This window comes from Bubalus kerabau, chromosome 2 (genome assembly GCF_029407905.1).
Source record: "Bubalus kerabau isolate K-KA32 ecotype Philippines breed swamp buffalo chromosome 2, PCC_UOA_SB_1v2, whole genome shotgun sequence".
NCBI classification, from domain to species: domain Eukaryota; kingdom Metazoa; phylum Chordata; class Mammalia; order Artiodactyla; family Bovidae; genus Bubalus; species Bubalus kerabau.
The window spans coordinates 178,106,745-178,130,602 of record NC_073625.1 but is presented as its reverse complement, the minus strand read 5'-3'; positions in this window follow the sequence as shown (position 1 = coordinate 178,130,602).

The following is a 23,858-nucleotide window of genomic DNA, read 5'->3' as shown; positions in this document are numbered from 1 at the left end:
ACAATTTTTAAAGGTTATACTCTATGTATCAGTTCAGTTCAGTTGCTCAGTTGTGTCCGACTCTTTGCAACCCCAAGAATCGCAGTGCGCCAGTCCTCCCTGTCCATCACCAACTCCCGGAGTTCACTCAGACTCACGTCCATCGAGTCAGTGATGCCATCCAGCCATCTCATCCTCTGTCGTCCCCTTCTCCTCTTGCCCCCAATCCCTCCCAGCATCAGAGTCTTTTCCAATGAGTCAACTCTTCGCATGAGGTAGCCAAAGTACTGGAGTTTCAGCTTTAGCGTCAGTCCTTCCAAAGAAATCCCAGGGCTGATCGCCTTCAGAATGGACTGGTTGGATCTCCTTGCAGTCCAAGGGACTCTCAAGAGTCTTCTCCAACACCATAGTTCAAAGGCATCAATTCTTCGGCACTCAGCCTTCTTCACAGTCTGATTCTCACATCCATACATGACCACAGGAAAAACCATAGCCTTGACTAGACGGACTTTGTTGGCAAAGTAATGTCTCTGCTTTTCTGCTTTTCAACCTGCTATCTAGGTTGGTCATAACTTTCCTTCCAAGGAGTAAGCGTCTTTTAATTTCATGGCTGCAATCACCATCTGCAGTGATTTTGGAGCCCCAAAAAATAAAGTCTGACACTGTTTCCACTGTTTCCCCATCTATTTCCCATGAAGTGATGGGACCAGATGCCATGATCTTCGTTTTATGAATGTTGAGCTTTAAGCCAACTTTTTCACTCTCCACTTTCACTTTCATCAAGAGGCTTTTGAGTTCCTCTTCACTTTCTGCCATAAGGGTGGTGTCATCTGCATATCTGAGGTGATTGATATTTCTCCCGTCAATCTTGATTTCAGCTTGTGCTCTTCCAGTCCAGCATTTCTCATGATGTACTCTGCATAGAAGTTATATAAGAAGGGTGACAATATACAGCCTTGATGTACTCCTTTTCCTATTTGGAACCAGTCTGTTGTTCGATGTCCAGTTCTAACTGTTGCTTCCTGGACCTGCATGCAGATTTCTCAAGAGGCAGGTCAGGTGGTCTGGTATGCCCATCTCTTTCAGAATTTTCCACAGTTTATTGTGATCCACACAGTCAAAGGCTTTGGCATAGTCAATAAAGCAGAAATACATGTTTTTCTGGAGCTCTCTAGCTTTTTCAATGATCCAGCAGATGTTGGCAATTTGATCTCTGGTTCCTCTGCCTTTTCTAAAAGCAGCTTGAACATCAGGAAGTTCATGGTTCACGTATTGCTGAAGCCTGGCTTGGAGAATTTTGAGCATTACTTTACTAGCATGTGAGATGAGTGCAATTGTGTGGTAGTTTGAGCATTCTTAGGCATTGCCTTTCTTTGGGATTGGAATGAAAACTGACCTTTTCCAGTCCTGTGGCCACTGCTGAGTTTTCCAAATTTGCTGGCATATTGGGTGCAACACTTTCACAGCATCATCTTCTAGGATTTGAAATAGCTCAACTGGAATTCCATCACCTCCACCAGCTGTGTTCATAGTGATGCTTCCCAAGGTGCACTTAACTTCACATTCCAGGATGTCTGGCTCTAGGTCAGTGATCACACCATCACGATTATCTGGGTTGTGAAGATCTTTTTTGTACAGTTCTTCTGTGTATTCTTGCCACCTCTTCTTAATATCGTTTGCTTCTGTAGGTCCCTACCATTTCTGTCCTTTATTGAGCCCATCTTTGCATGAAATGTTCCCTTGGTATCTCTAATTTTCTTGAAGAGATCTCTAGTCTTTGTCATTCTGTTGTTTTCCTCTATTTCTTTGCATTGGTTGCTGAGGAAGGCTTTCTTATCTCTTCTTGTTATTCTTTGGAACTCTGATTTCAAATGGGAATATCTTTCCTTTTCTCCTTTGCTTTTCACTTCTTTTCTCTTCACAGCTATTTGTAAGACCTCCTCAGACAGCCATTTTGCTTTTTTGCATTTCTTTTTCTTGGGGATGGTCTTGATCCCTGTCTCCTGTACAATGTCACGAACCTCCGTCCATAGTTCATCAGGCACTCTGTCAGATCTAGTCCCTTAAATCTTTTTCTCACTTCCACTATATAATCATAAGGGATTTGATTTAGGTCATACCTGAATGGTCTAGTGGTTTTCCCAGCTTTCTTCAATTTAAGTCTAAATTTGGCAATAAGGAGTTCATGATCTGAGCCACAGTCAGTTCCTGGTCTTGTTTTTCCTGGCTGTGTAGAGCTTTTCCATCCTTGGCTGCAAAGAATATAATCAATCTGATTTCGGTGTTGACCATCTGGTGATGTCCATGTGTAGAGTCTTCTCTTGTGTTGTTGGAAAAGGTTGTTTGCTATCACCAGTGCGTTCTCTTGGCAAAACTCTATTAGTCTTTGCCCTGTTTCATTCTGTACTCCAAGGCCAAATTTGCCTGTTACTCCAGGTGTTTCTTGACTTTCTACTTTTGCATTTCAGTCCCCTATAATAAGAAGGACATCCTTTTGGGGTGTTAGGTCTAGAAAGTCTTGTATGTCTTCATAGAAACGTTTAACTTCAGCTTTTTCAGTGTTACTGGTTGGAGCATAGGCTTGGATTACCGTGATATTGAATGGTTTGCCTTGGAAATGAACAGAGATCATTCTGTCATTTTTGAGATTGCATCCAAATACTGCATTTTGAACTCTTTTGTTGACCATGATGGCTACTCCATTTCTTCTAAGGGATTCCTGCCCACAGTAGTAGCTATAATGGTCATCTGAGTTAAATTCACCCATTCCAGTCCATCTTAGTTCGCTGATTCCTACAATGTCAACGTTCACTCTTGCCATCTCCTGTTTGACCACTTCCAATTGCCTTGTTTCATGGACCTAACATTCCAGGTTCCTATGCAATATTGCTCTTTACAGCATCGGACCTTGCTTCTATCACCAGTCACATCCACAACTGGGTATTGTTTTTGCTTTGGCTCCATCCCTTCATTCTTTCTGGAGTTATTTCTCCTCTGATCTCCAGTCCCATATTGGGCACCTACTGACCTGGGGAGTTCCTCTTTCAGTATCCTATCATTTTTGCCTTTTCATACTGTTCATGGGGTTCTCATGGCAAGAATACTGAAGTGGTTTGTCATTCCCTTCTCCAGTGGACCACATTCTGTCAGACCTCTCCACCATGACCCGTCCGTCTTGGGTGACCCCACATGGCATGGCTTAGTTTCGTTGAGTTAGACAAGGCTGTGGTCCATGTGATCAGATTGGCTAGTTTTCTGTGATTATGGTGTCAGTGTGTCTGCCCTCTGATGCCCTCCCACGACACCTACCGTCTTACTTGGGTTTCTCTTACCTTGGATGTCGGGTATCTCTTCACAGCTGCTGCAGCAAAGCGCAGCCACTGCTCCTTACCTTGGACTCTATGTATAGTTATTATGAAATACTGGCTATATTCCCTGTGTTGTACAGTGTATCATTATAGCTTATTCTATGTCTAATATTCTGTACCTCTTACTCCTCTATCCCTATATTTATTCTTCATTCTTTTTGTTAATGTGTTAAAGGCTATCATTTTTACTCTTAAGACTTTGATCTGTTTACCATAATTCTGAAATGTTTTTATTATCATTGTTTTCTAAATATTCTTCAGTTTGGATTTGTATTTCTTTTTTGACCCCAGAGTTTGATTATCAGAGAATTAAAAAATTTCAGATGGAAATAATTTTGTTTTTCAATACTGTATTTTAATTTCTAGTTTTCTGTATAATGATCAAAGGACATTTTCTATGTATTTCCTACTTTTTGAAATTTTTTGAGCTTTCCTTTGTGGCTGAATACATATCCACATGTATAATTATAGTCCATGAATACTTGAAAATAAGATGTGGCCTATTTTAAGGTGAAGATTTCTGTATAGGTTAATTATATGTTAATTGGGCTTCTGGGATGGCTGAGATGGTAAAGAATCTCCCTGCAATGCAGGAGACCTGGGTTCCATCCCTGGGTCAGGAAGATCCCCTGGAGAAAAAAATGGCTACTTACTCCAATATTTTTCCCTGGAAAATTCCATGGACACGGGACCCTGGCAGACTATGGTCCATGGCCACAAAGAGTCAGACATGATTGAGTGACTAACACTTTTTCATCTTATTATGTTAAGTAGGTCTGTGATTTTTTTCCAGTACGTTTTATCCTCTTACTATGTCTTAACTGATAAACCTAAATTAAATCTTACTAGTATATTTCTAATTATTGCTGCCTCAATATTAAATAATGTTTTATCTTCATTGTGAACTGAACTTTTTAGCATTATAAAGTGCCCTTTTTGCATGTTTATCACTTTGCAGTCTGAATTCTACCTTATCTGATAATAAAATCAAGTCTTGTAGGTCTTGTGTTGTTTGTTTGGCTTGTACACCTTCATCTCTTCCTTTGTTTTCAGCCTTCTTGAATCACTTTGTTTCCAGAGTGCTTCCTGTACAGAGTCTAGAGTTAAAGAGTTTTTAAAATCAGTGAGTGAAGCTTATTACATTAATCGCTATGTAGATGTTCTTGGTGTTATGTCTGTCATGTTTTTCTTGTAGTGTTCCTTCATGAAAGCTATTGATTTATTTATAGTTTATGGTGAAATGCTTGATCACAGTGGTGGATTAAAATGGCTACAGAGTCCTCAACTCTCCTCTTAGAGGTAGGATCTATGTCCCCTTGCCTAAAATCTGGGTAACTTCTACTTTTTTCTCTTGAATGCACCATGTATGACAGCCAAGACCACCATGTTGGAGAGGCTATATGAACGAACTTTGAGATTACCTGGGTGGGAAAGTAGTTTAGCTGAGCCCAGACATCATCATGTTAGTGAAGCCTTCTTGAACCTCCAGACCAACCAAGTCACAAGTTGAACACTACCAAGTGACCCCAGTTCAGTTCAGTTCAGTTCAGTCAGTCGTGTCTGACTCTTTGCGACCCCATGGACTGCAGGACGCCAGGCTTTCCTGTCCATCACCAACTCTAGGAGTTTACTCAAACTCATGTCCTTCGAGTTGGTGATGCCATCCAACCATTTAATCCTCTGTCGTGCCCTTCTCCTCCTGCTTCCAATCCTTCCTAGCATCAGGGTCTTTTTCAAAGAATCAGTTCTTCGCATTGGGTGGCGAAAGTATTGGAGTTTCAACATCAGTCCTTCCATTGAATATTTAGGATTGATTTCCTTTAGGATAGACTGGTTGGATCTCCTTACAGTCCAAGAGACTCTCAAGAATCTTCTCCAACACCACAGTTCAAAAACATCAATTCTTTGGCTCTCAGCTTTCTTTATGGTCCAACTCGCACATTCATACATGACTACTGGAAAAACCATAGCTTTGACTAGATGGACCTTTCTTGGCAAAGCAATTTCTCTGCTTTTTAATAAGCTGTCTAGGTTAGTCATAACTTTTCTTCCAAGGAGTAAGTGTCTTTTAATTTCATGGCTTCAGTCGCCATCTGCAGTGATTTTGGAGCCCCCCAAAATAAAATCTCTCACTGTTTCCATTGTTTCCCCATCTATTTGCCATGAAATGATGAGACCAGATGCCATGATCTTAGTTTTCTGAATGTTGAGTTTTAAGGCAATGTTTTCACTCTCCTCTTTCACTTTCATGAGGAAGCTCTTTAGTTCTACTTTCTTTCTGCCATAAGGGTGGTGTCATCTGCATATCTGAGGTTATTGACCCCAGTTGAAACCATGTGGAACAGAAAAATCACCCTGTGGAGTATTTTGTGAATTCCTGGCTCAGAAAAATATAAGTTATATTAAGTGATTGTTGTTTTAAAGTGAAAGTGAAAGTCAATCAGTCGTGTTTAACTCTTTGTGACCCCGTGGACTATACAGTCAATGGAATTCTCCAGGCTAGAATACTGGAGTGGGTAGCCTATCCCTTCTAGGGCAGATCTTCCCAACCCAGGAATCGAACCAGGGTCTCCCGTATTGCAGGTGGATTCTTTACCAACTGAGCTATCAGGGAAGCCCATGATTGTTGTTTTAAGCCACTAAGTTTTAGGTTGTTTGTTATAGTCATTGTTGTTGTTTAGTCACTAAGTCACGTCTGACTCTTTGCAGCCCTATAGACTGCAGCACGCCAGGCTCTTGTGTCCTCTACTATATCTTGGAGTTTGCTCAAAGTCATGCCTTTGAGTCAGTGATTCTATCTAACCATCTTGTCTTCTGCTGCTCCCTTCTTCTTTTGCCTTCGATCTTTTCCAGCATCATGGTCTTTTCCAATGAGTCAGCACTTTGTATCATGTGGCCAAAGTATTAGAGCTTCAGCATCAGACTTCTCAATGAATTTCAGGGTGGATTTCCTTTAGGATTGACTGGCTTGATCTCCTTGCAGTCCAAGGGACTCTCAAGAATCTTCTATAGCACCAGAATTCAAAAGCATCAGTTCTTTGGCACTCAGCCTTGTTTATGGTCCAACTCTCATATCTGTATATGACTACTGGAAAAACCATAGCTTTGACTCTAGAACCTTGTTTAGCAACATGATGTCTTTGGTTTTTAATACGCTTTCTAGATTTGTCATAACTTTCCTCACGAGAAGCACACATCTTTTAATTTCATGCCTGCAGTCATTGTCAGCAGTGATTTTGGAGCCCAAGAAAAGAAAATCTGTCACTGCTTCTACGTTTCCCCCTTCTATGCCATAAAGTGATGGGGCCGGATGCCATAATCTTAGTTTTATGTATGTTGAGTTTGAAGCCATCTTTTTCACTCTCCACTTTCAAACCCTCATCAAGAGGCTCTTTAGTTCCTCTTCAATTTCTGCCATTAGAGTGGTATCATCTTCATAATTGAGGTTAATATTTATCCTGGTAATCTTGATTCCAGCTTGTGAGTCATCCAGCCTGGCATTTCACATGATTCACTCTGCATATAAGTTAAATAAACAGAGTGACAGTATACAGCCTGACATACTCCTTTCCCAACTTGGAACCAGTTCACATCCCGTTCTAACTGTTGCTTCTAGACCTGCATACAGGTCTCTCAGGACACAGGTAACATGATCTGGTACTCCCATCTCTTGAAGAATTTTTCAGTTTGTTGTGATGCACACAGTAATGGCTTTTGCTTAGTAATGAAGCAGAAGTAAATGTTTTTTTGGAATTCCCTTGCTTTCTCCATGAGTGAATATTGACAATTTGATCTCTGGTTCTTCCTTTTCTAAACCCATCTTGTACATCTGGAAGTTCTCAGTTCACATATTATTGAAACCTAGCTTGAAGAATTTTGAGCTTAACCTTGCTAGCATGTGAAATGAGTGCAATTGTGCCATAGTTTGAACATTCTTTGGCATTGCCTTTTTGTGGAATTGGGATAAAAACTGACCTTTTCCAGTCCTGTGGCCACTGCTGTTTTTTCCAAATTTGCTGGCATTTTGAGTGCAACACTTTAACAGCATCATTTTTTAGGACTTTAAATGAAAGTGAAAGTTGCTCAGTTGGGTCCGACTCTTTGTGACCCGTGGACTATAGAGTCCATGGAATTCTCTAGGCCAGAATACTGGAGTGGGTAGCCTTTCCCTTCTCCAGGGCATCATCCTAACTCAGGGATTGAATCCAGGTCTTCCACACTGCAGGTGGATTCCCTACAGGCTGAGGCACAAGGGAAGCCCAAGAATACTGGAGTGAGTAGCCTATCCCTTCTCCAGTGGATCTTCCCAACCCAGGAATTGAACTGGTGTCTCCTGCATTGCAGGCGGATCCTTTACCAACTGAGCTATCAGGGAAGCCCAGGACTTTAAATAGCTCAGCTGAAATTCTGTCACTTCCACTACCTTTGTTTGTAGTATTGCTTCCTAAGCCCACTTGACTTCCCACTCCAGGATGTCTGGCTCTAGTTTGAGTGACCACTCCGTCCTGGTTATCCAGGTCATTAAGACCTTTTTTTGTTTAGTTCTTCTGTGTATTCTAGCCACTTCTTCTTAATCTCTTCTGCTTCTGTTAGGCCCCTACCATTTCTGTCGTTTATCATGCCCATCATTGCATGAAATGTTCCCTTGACATCTCCAGTTTTCTTTAAGAGGTCACTAGTCTTTCCCATTCTATTGTTTTCCTCTATTTCTTTGCATTGTTCATTTAAGAAGACCTTCTTATCTTTCCTTGCTATTCTCTGGAACTCTCGATTCAGTTGACTATATCTTCCTTTTCCCCTTGCCTTTTGTTTCTCTTCTTTCCTCAGCTATTTGTAAGGCCTCCTCAGACAACTGCTTTGCTTTCTTGCATTTCTTTTTCTTTGGGATGGTTTTGGTCACTGGTCCCTCTACAGTATTACAAATCTCCATCCATAACTCTTCAGGAACTCTTTCTACCAGATCTAATCCCTTGAATCTATCCATCACCTCCACTGCATAATCATAAGGGATTTTCTCTAGGTCATACCCATATGGCCTAGTGGTTTTCCCTACTTTCTTCAATTTAAGCCTGAATTTTGCAATAAGTTGCTGATGAGCTGAGCCTCAGTCAGCTCCAGGTTTTGTTTTTGCTAATTGTGTGAAGTGTCTTCATCTTTGGCTGTAAAAAGCATAATCAATCTGATTTGGGTATTGACCATCTGTTGATGTCCATGTGTAGTCATCTTGGGTTGTTGGAAAAGGCTATTTGCTATGACCAGCATGTTCTCTTGACAAAATTCTATTTAGCCCCCTGTTCCATTTTGTACTCCAAGACCAAACTTGCCTGTTATTCTGGGTATCTCTTAACTGCCTGGTTTTGCATTCCAATCCTCTTTGATGAAAAGGACATCTTTTTTGGCCGTTAGTTCTAGAAGGTGTTGTAGGTCTTCATAGAATCAGTCAGCTTCAGCTTTTTTGGCATCGTTGGGCCATAGACTTGGGTTACTGTGATGTTGAATGGTTTGCCTTGGAAATGAACCAAGATCATCCTCCATTTTTGAAGTTACACCCAAGTATTGCATTTTAGAGTCTTTTGTTGACTCTGAGGGCTACTCCATTTTTCTAGGGGATTCTTGCCCACAGGAGTAGATATAATGGTCATCTGAAATAAATTCACCCATTCCCATCCATTTTAGTTCAGTGATTCCTATGATGTCGATGTTCACTCTTGCCATCTCCTGCTTAGTCATGTCCAATTTACCTTGATTCATGGACCTAACATTCCAGGTTCCTATGCAGTACTGTTCTTTACAGCACTGAACTTTACTTTCACCAACAGACACTACTGAGCATCATTTCTGCTTTGGCCCAGTTGCTTCATTCTTTTTGGAGTTATCAGTAATTGCCCTCTGTTCTTTCCCAGTAGCATATTGGATATCTTCTTACCTGGAGGGCTCATATTCTGGTGTCATATTTTTTGCCTTTTTATACTGTTCATGGGGTTCTCTTGGCAAGAATTCTGGAGTGGGTTGCCATTTCCTCCTCTAGGGGACCATGTTTTATCAGAACTCTGAACTGTGACCCATCCATCTTGGGTAACCCTGCATGCATGGCTCATAGCTTCAGTGAGTTACACAAGATCCTTTGCCACAACAAGGCTGTGACCCATGAAGGGGAGTTTGTTACTGAGTAGTGGATAAACTGAAATGTTCAGTTTTCTTCTGCCCTGGAGAACAAGTTCCTCGTGAGCATTCATCACGTGTTACAAAGTTTTGCTTCTCTTTTCCATATTTATTCTTCTACTATCTTTCTCTGAATGCTTTATCAATTTCCTTTTTTTTTTTTCATTGCTACCATTGAAAAAGTTAGATTGTCCTGGACTAGCTGTGTTTTGCAAGTGGAGAGTAAGGAAGGGCCAAAGTCAATATCTGGGTTTTTCAACACATGTGAGCCTCTTCTTTCTCTACTGCCATAGAGACAAGCTGCTTCCTGAAGATATGGTTTTTCTGTGTGACTTGTAATATGTCACTGAAACAAATTGGATTGAAGCTACTTTGCCCTCTTGTTCTATTCACTTTTGTTTCTGTACTGATTGCTTGCAAACAAAGAGATACTTTGTAGATAAACATGTAGATACTGCTCTTCAGCCTAAGTCCTCTCTTCCAGGAAATATACTTTTAGTGGCATTTTCTGAGATCTGCTGCCTCTGGATCTTTCTGCTACTCTTCACAGTTCTCTTGTTTTTATGACACTTTGGGGCAACCCTTAGACATATTTTAGGGCTTCCCTGGTGGCTCAGATGGTAAAGAACCTGACTGCAATGCAGGAGACCCAGGTTTGATCCCTGGGTTGGGAAGATCCCCTGGAGAAAGGAATGGCAACCCACTCCAGTATTCTTGCCTAGAGAATTCCATAGACAGAGGAGCCTGGCAGGCTGCAGTCCATGGGGTCACAAAGAGTCAGACATGACTGAACGATTAACACTTTCACTTTAGACATATTTCGGAGGCTGCAGATTGAATCTATCTCTTTTATACATGAAAATGGAGTCTTCTGGCTTTGCTCTTATTGTTTCTTTTTGGCTTTGTACATAGCCATAGTGATCCTAGAAGTGAAATAATTCTCTCAATTTCAAGAAAATTGCTTTAATGCACTGCTTCGATTTCTTTGTCTAGACACAATTTGGTTATTCTGTTCATAAGCAGCTGTGTGTATATGTGTGTGTGTTTCAACCTCACTGTAAATGGATTTGAAAGAAGGGTACAAGGTTGAATTACTGGTAAATGCATCACTGTTCAATCATGCTTTGGCCAGATGGTGGATTTTCAACTTATCTATGAAGATACTGTAATAATCAATAAACACAAAATGAAACAAAGGTAAAGAAGCTCCCAGAGGATCATAAATGATCTTATATATATATTTGGAAAGTTTCCAGCCACAATGGAAACATTTCCAATAATTAAAACTTGTGGCTTCTCCAATCACTACAGCATTTGTCTTTCTCCATTACCCCTCTATACTGACTGCTTTTCCACTTTGGTCTTCCTTTTACATCTGAGGTAACTTTTTCAGAGTTTTTCCTACCCTCTAAATTTTTCATGCTATATAGCGCCTTGACAGGGGGAAGAGTTATTTTTCTCAAGACCTTTATTTTATTTTATTTTTCCATCTTTCTGTACAACATTTTTCTTATCTGACTTTTTCCTTTCAATTTAATATTTTTCCTTCAGTGTTTCTTATCTGTCCTTCATCTCTGATATATTCCCTATCTTGGTTTCTCTCTCCAATTTCTTTTTTATTCATTCTTCTCCCCTCAAAATCTCACCATCTTTCTAGCCACACCAAAGTGTCATCCAAATTTTCTTTTCAAGTTTCTCTGTCATGAACTACATTTAATAGTAATTGTCTTTGTCTGCGTGGGCTGCTATAACAAAATACTACAGACTGGGTGACTTAAACAACAGAAAGTTATTTTTCACAGTGTTGGAGTCTGGGAGTTTGAGATCAAAGTGCTGGCCAATTTGGTTCCTAGGAAGGACCCTCTTCCTGGCTCACAGATGGCCGTCTTCTTGCTATGTCCACGCATGGCAAAGAGACAGGGTTCTGGTGTCTCCTTCTCTTCTTATAAGGGCACCACTCTTATGGGATTAGTATCTCACCCTTATAACCTCATTTATCCTTTATCACCTCCTCTCAGGTCCTATCTCCAAATACAGTCACATTGAGGGTTAGGGCTTTAATATATAAACTAGGGTTTGGGGAGGACACAATTCAGTCCATAGCAGGACTTTATGTAACTACTGATATGTTTTTATTTGCCAAGAAGTTGCTGTTTTCTCATATACCATTATACAGTTTTCTTCATTATTACACACTACTATGGTGTTTTCTATGGAGGCAATGCAAACTATTTCTTTTTAATTGTGGTAAAAAACACATAACATGCACTTACAGTTAGTAATAGCAGGGCTGGGATACATTGTGTTTAAATTGAATTCAAACTGAGTGGAAGTTATTTCCTTAACCACTCTTCTATACCACATTTTTATTTTGTCTCTAAAAATAAAACAGGTGTGTGCTGAGTCTCTTCAGTTGTGTCTGACTCTTTGCAACCCTATAGACTGTAGCCCACCAGTCTCCTCTGTTCATGGGATTCTTCAGTCAAGAATACTAGAGTGGTTTGCCATGCCCTCCTCTAGGGGATCATCCCAACCCTGGGATTAAACCTATGTCTCCTGCATCCCCTGTATTGCAGGCAGGTTCTTTACCCACTGAGCCACCTGGGAAGCACCAAAATAAAATATGCTATGGAATTTCCTGGCAGTCTAGTGGTTAGGAATCCATACTTTCAGTGCTGAGGGTCCAGGTTCAATCCCTGGTCAGGAAACTAAGATCCCATAAACTATGGGGTACAGCCAGAAAATGTTAATATGGATGAGATATTTACTATATGATGGTCCAGTGTTTATGTAAAATGAATCTGTTAGAATATTTGATTTGTACTTCCAGTGATTGAAAATGATTAAAGCAATTAATGTAAAACTGACATGAAAAGGCATTTACTTATTCTTGCAGAATGTGTTTCCCTAAGGTGAGTGGGCATAGAATAGGATTTCTCAACTTCAATACCTCTGACATTTAGGGCTGGATAATTGTTATGGAAGGCTGTCCTGTGTGTTGTAGGATGTTTACTGCCATCCCTGGGCTCTTTCCCAGAGATGACAACATCACCACTCCCCTCAGGCGTAACAGTGAAAATACCAACAGATGTTGCCGAATGTCCCCTGGGGGCAAAATCTCCCATAGCTGAGAACTGCTTTTCGGAATACAAAAATATTCCTTTATTTACATCTTGAACTAGTCATTTGGTTGTTTTCTGTGTTAAAAACAACAACAACAACAACAACAACAACATCAACAACAAAAACATCTATTTTGAGTATGTGCTATGTTCCAGGTATTTTTGAAGTGCTTCACAGGTATTAACTCATCTAATCCCTCCAAGTTATAAGGTAGATACTTTTAATGTATACAAATTATAATCCCCCAACCTTATAAAGTAGACACTTTATAAAGTAGATGCAGTGCATTTGTTAGAGGAAATACAAACCCTGTTAGTCTGATGGGAAAGCCCCCTCTCCCTATTACTTTCCATAATGCTTAATTTCCTCTTTGGCTGTGCCAGTGACTTCCAATTGCCTTTCTTTCTTTCTATCTTTTTTTTTTTTTTTTTTTTGCTATGCTGTGGCATGTGGGATCTTAGTTTCCTGACCAGGGATCAAACCCACTTGCCCTGCAGCGGAAGCATGGAGCCCTAACCACTGGTTATTCAATTGCTAAGTTGGGTCTGACTCTTTGCACCTCCATAGACCATAGCCCACCAGGCTCCTCTGTCCATAGGATTTCCCAGGCAAGGGTACTAGAGTGGGTTGCCATTTCCTTCTCCAGGGGATCTCCCTGACCCAGGGATTGAACCCCACCTCTTGCATTGGTAAGCAGATTATTCTACCATTGAGCCACCAGGGAGTTCCCTCCAATTGTCTTTCTTGATAAAGTTTTTGATGTTATGTGATGAGAAAGGGAGTATTTCCTACCATATCAATAAGCAAGAATGCCACAGTCATCAGCCATTCTGGCGCTCCATATGTGAATTTCTGAGCCAGGAGGACACCCAGGAAGGAAAACAGTATCTGCTATCTGGAAGCCATAAGGCTTCAGCCACTCCCTACAGTGAGCACTGAGGAGCTGGGAGGTGGGGGGGGAGGGGGGAGGGGCGGCGGGAGAGGGGAATGTGAAAAACACAGGATACTGGCCCCAAATAGCTGAAATGCATATGAAAGGCTTGATTTCAGTGAGGCTGGACTCCTGCATCTTCCCATATAAAGAAAAGCACTAAATTCCTTAACTTGAAATATCTGGTTTTCTTTAATTAGCACGAATCTTTTGTTGTTTAAACTACTTGGCATTTGTTGCAAAATCCTATATAACATGACTCCTCCCCATCCCTCCTGGGAGCACTTCTCTCAGGGTTACTTGAGAAACTGTCTCCCTGGCTTAAAGTCTAAAAAATTTTCACTGAATAAAACATAACTCTTGCCTTTTAGGTTGTGACTAAGTTTTAAGTTGACAGTGACTAGTTGATAAAAGTAATAAAAATATGAAATAATTATTTTTCTCACAGGAGAGAATATGTACTAGATTAATAGAAAAGAATATAATATAGTGATTACTTTGGCTATCTTCGCCTCCAAAGTGTTCCTTTTCAGCCATTTCCCCAAACTGCTCATGTTTCTGGATCATTTATCTACCAAAACATGTCTAGAAAGAAGCATTTTGAGTAGAACCATACAGTTTTTTTGCCCTATCTGCCTAACACTTCTACTACTATTTTTCTTTAAATCACTCACTTTTGTTTGAAACTCAAACACTTTAGCTTTATCACACCGAGTATTATCCATGGACTTATGGTTCAAATATGCTTGTTATATTTTTTCACATATTAAAATAAATGCATAAATAAATTGTTGAGGGTGTTAAAGGATATTTAAAATAGAAAGTAATCATCTTTATGTTGCCAAAAATCAGTTATTGCACCTCCAGTTGTCTGCATTGTAGGAATCCGAGCTGTGCTGTGCTTGTGGGGTCCTAGCCCATCTTTCCTGTCCCCTGCATCCAAGACCATGAGCTCCTGGAGGGCAAGACTGGCTCTCATCTCTGTATCACCATATCACTGAGCCTGATACTTGAGGCATAACATGCAGGGGCTTCCCTAGTGGCTCAGAGAGTAAAGAATCTCCCCACCATGTGGGAGACCTGGCTTTGATCCCTGGGTCAGGAAGATCCCCTGGAGAAGGAAATGGCTACCAACTCCAGTTTTCTTGCCTGGGAAACCCTGTGGACAGAGAAGCCTGGTGGGCTGCAGTCCATGGGGTCACAAAAGAGTTAGACACACCAAGTGACTAACCCACACAATAAATGTTGGATGAATGAATGTCTCTCTCACCATTGCAAGTGATATACCATTAGCTCATGGAAATATTTGCTATTTTCTTTCACTTTGATTCCCAACCTCTGAGCACTCAAACATGGAATGAAAACACAAAGAAGCACCAAAACATGTAGAAGTGCAGCCATGCTTATTTTTCTACCTCCCCAAATTTTACAAATTGTTGTTTTTATTTAGGATAGAACAAAGATATATTTTTCTTTTATAATATGTTAAAAAAAGAAGTCATTTGTTCCATAGAGATTCCCATCCTCTAACTTTTGATTTTCCTGTTATTGAAATTCATTTTCCTTTAAAAATTTTATTATTTATTTATTTTTGGCACATCTACTTTGTAGGTGGTGGTATGTTCTTTCATCATAACTTCTGGTTCGTGGCTTTGATGATCACATGCTACAAATACATCAATGCATGAGGAGTTACACAACCGTGACAGTTTAATTCTGCCATTTCTTCTTTTTTTTAAGCTACAATGTCTATGAAAAGAAACTTCCCTTCACATATTTTCTTACCTTGAGGCATGGGTTATCTAGCAAATTAGGTTAAATATCTGCTTTTTAAAAAAGTTTATTTACAGTTTTTAATATAACCAGTTGCCTTCCTGGCATCCTCCATAGGAATTTTTGTTTTATTATAAATGTAAATGAAATATGAATAAGCAATTGATACAGTGAGTCAGAGTTATTGATCCAATTTTGGACTGTGGTAGTCTCTTCAGTTTGGCTCTGGAGATCCTTTACCATAGTCCTGATAAATTTTGATAGTTTCCTTGCTGTCTGTCTTGACAAAATGTTTTAAACTCATCTTGTCCATTTCCTACTCCAGACCTGGAATCAACCATTTCTTTGAGGAGACTTTATTCCTTTTAGTAGGAAATGACTTTTTGAAACCATAATCTAGGTGCTAGTGGTGTTCATTGCTACAGAGTTGATCATAATTTTGAAGCTTTTTCAAAGTTGGAGTTAGTCTATACATATTTCTCTTAAAGATAGACTCCACCATTAAGTTTATATGCAGCCCTCCTAGTCAAATTCAGAAACTTCAGGCCTATAGGGTTGTTACTCCAGGCATCTTACACAATGCTTAACATCTCAGTTTTGAGAAATACTAGTAAAAGTCATTCATTTTATTTATCCCTTAATACAACTATCTCATATTAACAATATTAGCATTACTGGCATTACAGCAATTTGTTTACTAAAACCATTTTTAATGGTTTTTCCTAGTATTTTTTCCTGTTTTTTTTTGTTTGTGTTACTGTTTTTCTTAGGTTATATCCCTTAAGGCATATATAGTCAAATTATGATGTTGTAAAGTTGTTTGGAATAACTCCTTTGTGTTGTTATGCCAGGAAATTTGATTCTTAGGAATTGCTTTATTTCTTTATTTAATGTTATCTTATAATTGTAAAATATTTACATGATTACAAGATTAAATCTACAAGGCAAGTTATATTCAAAGGAGTCCAGCTTCTATATTTATCCCCTAACCAACACTCTTCTCTCTTCTATAGGTTACCATTCTTTAAAAGATTTATGATTTTTAATATCAGCAAATATATATCTATATCCCTCCTCTGAGATAAAAAGAAGCCACTATAAATGTTTCCTCATTTTACTTTTTTTCCACATAGTAATATGTCTTGGAGATTTCTCAATAGTGTACAGTAAGATATTCCCCATTCCCTTTTGTGAATGGATAAAACTCCACTGCATGGAGATACCATAGTTTATTCAATCATTTCTGTTGCTAGGTATTTGGATTTTTTCCAGTCTTTTACTCTTTCAAATAATGTCACAGTTAGGAATCTTGCATCTTTTTTATTACTTTTGTCAGGGTGGCCTTGTACACGTATCCTTTGTTTTTGTAAGTGTTAGCTTTATTTAAGAATATCTTTTACTATTTCTGTTAGCCAGGATCTAGGAGTAGTTAATTCTCTCACATTTAATTTTTTAAAAACATGTTTTTTGCCTTCACTTTATATGCTAGTTTTGCCAAGAATGTTTAATTGTTGCTTGTATTCTCTCAGCACATTGAAGACAGTACTTTATTGGCTTCTGTTGCTGCTGGTGAGCACTTTGCTGTTAAGATCTATAGCTATTCCTTTATAGGTATTCTACCCTTTCCTTCTGGTTGCCGTAAGAGATTCTTTTAGTTTCTGATTTCTTACAGTTTCACTAAGGTATGCCTGGTGTGGACATATTTTTATTTACCCTGCTTGGTTTTCATTTCAATTCCTTAATCTGAAGAGTCTTATTTTTTGACAATCCTGAAAAAACTTCTTAGCCACTTTTTTTCCTGTTATTACCTCTTCTCCATTCCATCTCCTTTACCCTACCACCTTATCCTTCTTGTGCTCCTATTAGTTAAAGTTGTGCTTTCTCATTATACTGTCTATGTTTCTTGATTTCTCTTGCATATTAAAAAAAAATTGTTACGGTGTCTCAGTTGAGCAGTTTCAGTAATTGTAGTTTTTTGTGTGAGTTGCATTCATGTCCTTACTATGTTGCTTATAGTGAAGAGTAATTGTGTTCATAATAGGATTCTCAATGGGATTTGTGCTTGCCCTGAAATGGTCACTAAAAGATTAAAAACTGAGGAGAAGAAGCTATCAAGTTTTTCACACTCTAAAGAGGGCCCCCCAGCAGTTAGGGCTTATTAATAATCTAATTGACTCTGCTATCTCCAGAAATACCCAGGAGCTTAACTATATCATCAGAATATGAAAGAGAGAAGGAAATCACAACCAGAAGTCATCAGTTGTCTAGTAGTCATCAGTCTTCCCTGTCCCTCAAAACCAGGTGAGGCATCAAGTAACATTAGCATCTTGTTCCCCAGGTGGATAGTAGACTTGCTGATGTGCTTCTGTGCCTACCTGGGCATCAGGTAAAGAGAAACTGGGAAGGATGAGAGTGTGGAGAAGCATGGGGCCTCCAGGCAGGAGCCAGGAGCCCTTTCTGTTCTTTGGTGGGTCGTATTCACTTGGGTCAAATAGACACTGTGAAAGGTAGTCTTGACTGAATATTTTTCCAGATGCTTCCTAAGAGAGCGGGAAGGCCACTGAGTGAGGAGATGGCAGGGACAAGAGGTGGTGGAACAGACGTTGAGTCACCACCAGTGGCTCTCTGAGGGGGATGAGGAGACCCAGAGGGTGTCCTGGGGAGATCACAAGAGCATCTAGCTGTGCTTTGCCTTTGTCGAGAATAATTTTTTTTTAATTATTTACTCATTTAGTTGCATCAGGTCTTAGTTGGGGCATGCGGGACCTTTCCTTGGGGCATGTGGCTCTCCCTCTAGTTGTGGCGCCCAGGCTCTAGAGTGCACAGTCTCAGTAGTTGCGGCACGTGGGCCCAGTAGTTGTGGTCTGCAGGCTTAGTGGCCCTGCAGCATGTGGGATCTTAGTTCACTCACCAGGGATGAAACCTGCAACCCCTGCATTGGAAGGTGGATTCTCAACCACTGAATCACCAGGGAAGTCCCTCTAGAATCTTTTTCCCCCCTTTAATCATTAGTTTTAATGTTATTGCTTTTGAGTAGAACCCTTGTTGCTTTAATTTTTTTCCCTGTGGGTGAATACATTTATTGCTGTGCTGGACTTCACTACTTTTTACTCATCTTGTTTGCTCTATTAATTTCAACACTGACCTTTTAGCCTCCTTAGGCTGCATTTTGACATACAGCTCCCTGGTGTTTGATGCAGTCTTTCATCCTTCACACTAACCGCGAACCTGCCCGAGTCCAATCAGCATTTGTGGCTGGCCTCCTCTTCTGTATCCAGGTGCCCTATCACCACCCTCTCTTTCTGCACAGACTAAGCCCTCTCTTGCAGCTGCAGCCATAGTCTGTCTTAATGCTCCTCATGACCAGCCCTCACATGCGCTTTGCGCTCCAATGAAGGGGCCACTTGTGCAATCAGGTAGGAAGAGATCGATTTTTCCAGAGTGATTTATACTCTCTGATAATTGAGCTATCATCAGTGACACTGCTGAGCCCACAAAAGAAAGTGGTACCTCTGGTTACAGGGAGAGCTCAGTCCTTGGAAGCATCTGAAAATGATAATGGGACCATCTGAATTTTTTAGCATCATCAGGGACCTGCAGTCAGTATACATGAATTTAAAGGAAATAAATATTCTATATTCAAGAAATAAATAATAAAAACTATTTTATTAATAAAAGAGGTTATGGGCAAAGCCAAAGAGATCCCCTTGAAGTTTGATGCTATCCCCATATCCTTTGTGGTCTTCCCTGGTGGCACAGAGGCTAAAGAATCTGCCTGCAGTTCAGAGACCCAGGTTCTATCCCTGGGTCAGGAAGATCCCATGGAGAAGGAAATGGCAACCCACTCCAGTATTCTTGCCTGGATCCCATGGACAGAGGAACCTGGTAGGCTACCGTCCATGGGGTCGCAAGTCAGACATGACTTAGTGACTAAACCAAACCATATTCTTTGTACTTCTTTCTATAGACAGCTTGTTAGGCAAGATGATATGATGATCTCCCCTCCTGTGGTTTTATCACCTCTCAACGAACAGATATACATCACCAGTCATTGCAATACCATGCTGCACAAGTAGTAGTTAAAAATGTACTTGACAGAGAAACTTGGGTTTGAGTATTTACTTGTTTTATGACCTTGGGCAAGTTACTCATCCTTTCTGAGCTTTGGTTTCCTTGTAATAATCCCTATCAACAAGAACTGATGCAATGAAACACTGACACCTGGCCTATCAACTCCCATAGTGACTTCTTCTGGATCATGACTACAAAACCTGCTTGGGAATGAGCTTGGAGTTTTATTTCTCTTCTCTTTGCTTTTCTGTTTTATTTTCTCCAACTGGAGAGAAAGTTATGCAAGTTAAATTATTGGACAAAGGTGTAATTGCAGAATTTTATAAATGTTGAAAATGGCATCTAAACCTAAACAGACATTTCTCCAGAGAAGATAAACAGATGGTCAATAAACACATGGGAATATGTTCAATATCACTCATTAGAGAACTGTAAGTCAAAACTACAATAAAATATCGCCTTACACAGGTCAGAATGGCTATCATAAAAGGATCTACAAACAATAAATGCTAGAGGGAATGTAGAGAAAAGGGAACTCTTTTGCACTGTTGGTGGGAATGTAAATTGATATAGTCAGTATGGAGATTCCTTAAAAAACTAGGAATAAAACTACCTTATGACACAATCCCACTACTAGGCATATAAAAAAGAAAACCCTAAGAAAACCATAATTGAAAAAGACACATGTACCCCAATGTTCATAGCAGCACTACTTATAATAGCCAGGACATGGAAGCAACCTAGAGATGTCCATCGACAGATAAATGGATAAAGAAGATATGGTACATATACACAATGGAATATAACTCAGCCATAAAAAATAACGAATATGAGCCTGTTCTAGTGAGGTGGATGAACCTAGAGCCTGTTATACAGAGGGAAGTGAGAAAGATAAAAGCAAATATTGTATATTAATACACATATATGGAATCTAGAAAAATGATATTGATGAACCTATTTGCAGAGAAGGAATGCAAGACACAGATACAGAGAACAGACTTGTGGACACAGTGGGAGAAGGAGAGAGTGAGAAGAATGAAGAAAGTTGCATCAACATACATACACTACCATGTGTAAAATAGATAGCTGGTGAGAAGTTGCTATACAACACAGGGAGCCCAACCTGGCACTCTGTGATGACTTAGAGGGGTAGGGTTGGGGTAGGGGAGGGAGGCTCAGGAGGGAGGTGACATATGTAATGGTATGGCTGAATTGCATTGTTGTACGGCAGAAACCAACACAATATTGTAAAGCAATTTTCCTCCAATTAAAGAATTAAAAAAAGAAAGCCACAGAAATAAAAGAACAACAGAATTGCAAGAAAGCCATCTTCTGTGAAAACAGTGAGTCATGGGTGTGGATGGACTCTTTCACATTTTAACAGGGTTTCTAGGTCATGGGCCCTCTATTTATTGTCTTACCTTAGGCTGACTCCATTTGATGACAGCTCTAAGAATTGATTTCTTTATCCACTGAGCACTTGAAACCGAGGAGGAAAGAGAAAATCTCTAGCTAGATTAAGGTTGGGGGGGCCCTCTGCCCAGAGTTGTCTTATTGGGTGGAGCTATACACAAAAGGCTAAATAGTAGGCATGTGGAACTTTGAGTTCCCTTGCTGATAAAACTTTCTAGCTCAGAATCTCGGGAACCCTACTGTCTTCCCCTCACTTCCTGCAGTTGAAATGTTGGAAATTCAGAGCACAGCTTTTAAGTAAGACAGACGTGGACTCAATCCTGGTGTATGGTCAGTGCCCTGTAAATTGCATCTATTATTATTTTTACTTCCAGTTCAGCTTTTGTACTTCAATCACATTGATCCTTAATCTTCCTTTGAATGTTTCTGTGTAGAAGAGCCTTTAAGTGATTAGTTTTGGATTCTTAGCTTTTATATCCTGCATTTTGAATTCTGTCCATGTAGCCAACCTGACCGTGCTAATTGCAGCACTCTCAACACAGAGGATGTTTCTTGGATACAAGGAGGATTGATAGGTCATTCTGGGATGGGCTCCACTCTACTTTACAAATTCAATTTTTTTTTTTTCTCAATATGTTCTAGAATCTGTCAAATGAGGGTCTTTAAACCCTCATTTCAATAGCAGGGTTTTATGCAACACTGCTTATATTCCCATATATTCCCCAGTTTGGCTAAGAAATCTTATAAGAAGGGGTCAGGTGTCTGCTTTTGAAAATTACATTATATATTAGCACTTATCTTCTTCTCTTCTCATAGGTTGTCTGGAACTTTGCCACCGTATAGCTGAACACTCTTAGAATTTTTGTCAGCCTCTGTGTTGTTTCATTTTGGCATCCTCTTTGGCCTCAGAAGTTTCCTTTGTTTCGCACTCCATCACATTTTCTCTTGGTGGATACCCTCCATTTCTGGCTGTATCTCAAGTCATGCTTCCTTTGGAATGAGATGTCATTCCATGTAAACCCAATAATTTTAAAGATGATGATAATAGAGATTAGATTTACTAACCTCTAATACATTCACCATGTATTAGACATTACTGTGACCACTTTATATATATGAACACACTGAATGCTCACAACTGCTCCATGAAATACATACAATTATTGTCTTCTTTTTATAGGTGTGGAAACTGCTGTAAAAGAGTCTCAGGACCTTGGACAGCTGTACAAAGTAGACAGCAGCTAGCTTGGCTGCAGGTCTTCATGGACATTCAGGAGCTGACTTTGGAGAATTCCCTCTGTAGGTACCTCTAGGTTCTGGACACTGATGTCCAGGATCCTGGCTCAGACAGTCCTGAGTACAGTGCTCTTGTCACTAGCAAGAGTCCAACACAAAGATATTTCCTATGAAATTTACAAAATGCAGGAATAATGTGTCATTTCTGCAAGTCCCTATACAAACAACTCTGTCAGACAGACTTTATGACACTAACTTCATACTCAGAGGAAATAATATTAACTAATAAAAAAATACTAAAGTAAGTTCACCTCCCTCCTCTTGACATAAGGCTGGGAAGGTATTTTTAGAGCTTGTTTTCCAAACAAAGGAAGCTGAGCTGAAGAAGTCCATTTCATTTGAAAATCAGGTGAAAGTCAACAATATTGCAGATTATGAAATTAAAAATTGATAATTCTCCAGGAGAGTATCTTCACATGCAAACTAGTCACCAAGGTCAAAAAAAATTAGACAGACTTCAGTTCAACAACAGATAATTTTGAAAAAAGCCAATTTAGGAACTACCCACTAAGTAGGAGTTTGAAGGCTACAATTATTTTGTGGTTATCTAAAACTGACTTGTGTAGACACAGCCCATGCAAGGAAAGGGGACCATGATTTGAAACATGCTGCTGCCAACCAAACAATGAAATGAAGAGAACAATAAACAAAGGAAACCTTTCCAAAGGCTCTCTTCATTTACATTCTGAGATTACTGGCCTCATCTCTCTGCTGAAATAGCCTTGCGTTCCCAGCCGTCCAAAAGCATAATCAGGTGCTAACGGGAGCTTTGGCTCCAGCAAACTGCATGGAGAATATTTGAATACTGCCAAGACTATAGGTGCCTGTTTCGAGCTGTCATAGTATATGCTATAACATGTCATAAATAAGGGAGGTCTATTTATAAATCTGACATTAAAAATGTGTTCCTAAAATATCTCGTGTGTTCCCTGGCTATGTCAGCATAGAAATAATGTTAGTATTTGTTTATTTTACTGGACCACCCCATGAACCTGGGGGAAACATGTTAGAAAAAAAATTATAGCTACGCCAACTATTCTGGGAGATACACGAGCCCTCCATGTTTATCAGGTTGAGGGCACTGTATTTTGATGTCAATAAGCAATTTTTCCAGCCCGGTCTCCTGCCCGACCCTTTTAATCCATCAATATATTATTAGAGATAAAGTTGGTGGATGCCTGCTGCAGTTAGAAGATAAATGACATCTCTGAAGTCAGGCATTAAAGACTAGATTAAGGCCTTGTGACACCGTTTTCAGTGCTCATCTGTGCACTTCTGTTCAACCTATCACACTGAGTGACAAGAAAGAAAAATAATGAACTGGGCCAGGGGAAGAAGAAGGAAAAAAAAAAGGCAGAAAAAGAGAGAGATTTTTTTCCCCCCTAACACACAAACTACATCAGTTCATACTCAGGATTAGACTGCATTTAAAGAAAGGAAAAAAGAAAAGAAAATGGGGAATTGGGAAGGACAGGGAGGGAACTGTTCTATAAAGATGAAAATAGGCAGGCAAAAGACATTAAAGCCAAGAATTGCATTTCTGCCTGGCCCCTGTGGCTGTGGTACCCCCACCTTCCTCCCAGCCTCTCCCAGGCAGATGACTCCCAGTTGGTGTCCAGTTGCTCCAGGGATCTTCTCCATTCCTGGGTGGGGAGTGCTGGCATAAATCTTGTTAAGAGGCAATACTGGGTTCTAAATCTTAGTGAATCATGTTCTTCCCTTCCGCCAAAGGATTTCCTTCA